At 36.5% G+C, this 4,274-nt stretch overlaps 1 pseudogene; it reads right to left on the bottom strand.

Moving 5' to 3' along the window:
• Positions 1 to 550: 550 nt before the first annotated feature.
• On the bottom strand, positions 551 to 1,002 carry LOC109455008 (deoxyuridine 5'-triphosphate nucleotidohydrolase, mitochondrial pseudogene; annotated as a pseudogene).
• Between the last annotated feature and the right edge of the window lie 3,272 nt (positions 1,003 to 4,274).

Below are 4,274 nucleotides of genomic sequence, written 5' to 3'. Positions count from 1 at the left end.
GCCACCTGATTGCCCCCTGAAGGACTCACATATACATCCACCTGAATCCATTATCCAGACCACTGAACTGACCAGACTTCCTGGCTCCCATCTTCCTGACTGCTTGGTACCGTGTTTCCCCAAAAATAAGACCTAACCAGAAAATAAGCCCTAGCATGATTTTTCAGGATGACATCCCCTGAACATAAGCCCTAATGCATCTTTTGGAGCAAAAATTAATATAAGACCCGGTCTTATTTTCGGGGAAACACGGTATCTGACTGATAACTGTCCGGGACCAATCCTAGGGCTAAGAGTGCAGGACTGATAATTCTCAAGAATGTACTTTTTACTATAAGAACTTTAAACTTTTCTTTCTTCTTTGGAACACTTTTTTGCCTAGCTGTGTTCCCAGTGTGCAAACTCTAAGACCCTTGAATAAATCTCTACCATTTATTTCTAACAAAGTCTCCATACTTGTTGAGTTCATCTGACAATATTTTTAAAGCAAAAACTCTTTATTTTTATGGGAAAAAGTACATTTTCTCATTTTCTATTCTTAGCACAAATTTTAATTCTTTCCAGTGGAACCGAAACTTCCTGAACCCCTTTCAGTGTCATCTAAAACTTGAACTTCCTCTGTTTCTGGATAAAAATCCATTCACAAATGAGCTGTGCAATTCAGTCACTCTCTTTGACTTCAAACTTTTCTTTGCCAAAATTAAACAGTACAACAATATTTCCTCTGTAATTTTCATCTATGACACCAGCTCCTACATCTATGAAGTGTTTTGCAGCTTAGCCAGATGTGGAGCTACTCTTCCCTGACACCCAGAAGGAAGGGCTATCTGAATAATGTCAGTTTTCACAAGGGTTTTCTCCATAGGTGGCACTCTGTAATCATAGGCACAGGACAGGTCATAGCCCACCGCCCTCATAGAACCTGTGGTCAGGACAGTGGCCAGGGATGTTGGAGAGCCCAGCGAAGCACAGCTGCATGCCACCTTCCTCCACAGCTGGACTTGCTTGCTAAGGGCTCGTTTGACAATGTTAAAAGAAGAAAAATACTGCATCTTGGAATTGAGGCAATATAAAAATTCAAAAGGAGAAAAATCCATATGTATGAAGACATTTACAGCAGTTATTCATAATTTAAAAAAACAGCATTTGCATCCAATAATAAGGAAATGATTAAATTGATATATATATATATATATATACATTATGTATAAATATAATGGGATGTAAGTTATTAAAAATTTATGATAAAAATGTAAAATCAAGGAAAAATGTTTCTAAAATAATGTTACATAATATGCAAAATTTATAAATGTATAATATTTATTATAATATATATAGTTTGATATACATATATATATATATATATATATATATATATATAGTTTGATAAACTTAACAACAATATGTCCATATGGATAAAAGTTTGAAAGAACTCCAAACAAATGAAAATCATTATGTTGTTGAAATATTGGAATTATGTGTGCATTTTAGTTCCTCATATATTTTAAAAGCACTTTAATCACAAAAAAAGTTCCCACAAACATTTCTATCTTGATAGTCAATCTCTTCCCTGTTTTTCGTTGGGTGCAGTTTTCTCCCTTCCTTGGCAAAACGGGTAATTTAGGTATTTAGCTGGACAATCAGGAAGAAGGCACTTTGTGAATTTTTGGTAAAGACATGTAATGTGTTTACACAATCACTTCCATTCTGTTTCATGAGTAAAAAGTATAATTATGTAGCCATTGAGTGCTAGAGCCAATGAAGCAATCATCTCATCTGTACCCAAGAATCCTGCTCTGGCTTGTAGGAACTACATATTTTCCAGGAAGGGGATGGTGAGAAGGCAGCACCCTGGTCACTGGTAACAAAACTCAGCATCTTTGCGACGCTGGTACTTCTCTTTGACCTGGTGCTACACCTCTGTCAGAATTCTAATTTCAGTCTAGGAATTAATAGGAATTTCCTGTTTAAAACAATGACAGCCCTGAAGTATTTATGTCTGGTTACATTATAGCATGGAATAAATATATATGGACATATCAATCATGGAGTTTACACAAATGACCTGCCTATGAAAACTCCAACTATGAAAACCCAATACTTAAGCAGGTAAAACATATTCAGGGCCAAGAGTCACCTCCCATTTTCATCTCTCGCTCCATAAACCCACTCAAACTAGCTTCTGCCCCACCACTGCATGGAAATGGCTCTTGCCAGAATATCAGTAACATCCTGATCTTACATTTAAAAACTATTTTAAACAGTTTATTTTGAAATAATTTCAAATGTACGGAAGATATGCAAGAATAACACAAAGAACTCCCATACACCCTTTACTCATCCTCACCAGTTATTAACGTTTAACTATATATATATATTTTTTTCTCTCTCTGTCTCTCTCTCTCCCTTACGTGTATATGCATCCCTTAACTTGGTGACACTTCGGTATTTTCTAACATCAACGCCATTCTCTAATGTCATCACAGCGCAATTCTCAAATTTAGAAAACTTAATAGTAGTACATATAGTACTATTATCTAGTATGTAGTTCTAATTTACATTTGCTCAAGTCTCATTAAGTTTTTAAGTGAACCAATTTATTTTTATTAAAAGATTTTTGAAGAAACAAAAGAGGTTAACATTTGAATTTTAAAAACATTTTCAGTGCTTTTAAATCATATTTACAACAATTATTCATAGTTTCTCATTTAATTAATTTTTACACTCACCATCAGGACTTCTACCATGCACTTCTACTTCAAAAGTCTTCTTTTTGATTAATCTTTCAGTCGTTTACAGTACATCTGTCTGAATTTTCTCAGACAAGGTGAAATCTTCAGAGCCTACACATAAATGAGAATTATTTCTGTGGATTTCACATATGACTTGATATAGAAGTACTGAGTCAAACATAGCCTCTCCCTTCAAAATATGATACATTCTGTCTTGTGTATCATGTTACTCTGTGACACTCAGGAGAAGCCAGATTTTGTATGTTGTGGATAATCTTTATCTTTGAAATTTAAAACATTAGCTGTTCACATGCAGGTACTGAACAATTTTTGTCAATTTTGCTTTTGTCAGTTTTGCTTGGGTAATCTCACCTGAAGAAACGTTTCTCTTTGACTCAAGGAAACTATATTCTGTTCTCCAAATATTGCTTCTTTTCCATTTGTTCTGGAAGTTTCCTTTAGACATTGGAAGTCTATTCTCTTTCTTATCTGTTTTTCTTAGGCTGCTCAGGTCTTAGGATAAAAGTGTTTGTACTTTAAATTTGAATCTTCCAAGTACAGTTCATCTTCTGGTGAAAACTGGAGCGCCCTGCCAGCAGTTAACAATAGGATCTGCAGCTCTTTTTTCCTCCTTCTAACGCACAATCCAAATAAAATGTGTGCAAGTCACATAAGGAGGTAACATTTTTGAGGCTGTTTATTTAGTAGAACAAGGTAGGGATTGGGTTGCCAACCAAATTTCTTTGGATCTGGAAATTTCAGTTGCTTCTAACAGATGTGACCACCTCCAGATACATCCGGACAGGCGAGCAGGTTTCGCGCAGGCGCACAGGAAGAAGGCCGTGTTGCCCACGAGCGAGCACGTGAGTTGCTGTCGTGAGGGATGTCGTGCGTGCGTGATGTCATGCGTGCGTGCAGTCGAGGTGCGCGCAAGCTCAGGAAATGGCAGGAACATGAGTCCGTTGTCTCTAGAGCCCTTGAGGTGTTACCCAGCTGTAGCAGCCCACCTAACAACGTGCACCAAAACTGATCAATTTTCTGAATTAATTTAAATATTAGAATAACCAATCGGTACTCAAACATTAATTAGAATGCATCTCAATTGAGGTGATTTTTGTTTTTTTAACTTTTATGTTCAGGAAAAAGAATGGATGTTATGACTAACAAAGTTCTTAGAGATTTATTTCTAAAAGCATTTTTCAGGTGACATTAACATGCCAGTGTGGATTATTTTCCAAATAGTAAACAGTGAAAATATATTACTGTTATTGGGGGGAAATAACACTTTAGTTTTTAAAGTACAGTACAGCAGGTTTTCAAATAACATTTTGTTCAATGCCAATTTGTTGTAACATTGATGAGAGGAAAGAAAATTGATTCCTGGCAGCAGCCACCATCTGTGTGGAGTTTGCACATTCTTCCCAGGTCTGCGTGGGTTTTCTCTGAGGATTCTGGTGTCCTCCCACATCCCAAAGATGCCTATGTGAGGTGAATTGGAGTGTCTCCATTGTCCCATTCTCCAGTGTCCTGTGATGGAAGGGT

This window comes from Rhinolophus sinicus, chromosome 18 (genome assembly GCF_057876585.1).
Source record: "Rhinolophus sinicus isolate RSI-liver-muscle chromosome 18, RSI-T2T, whole genome shotgun sequence".
NCBI classification, from domain to species: Eukaryota; Metazoa; Chordata; class Mammalia; order Chiroptera; family Rhinolophidae; genus Rhinolophus; species Rhinolophus sinicus.
This window is presented reverse-complemented; position numbering and strand designations above follow the sequence as displayed.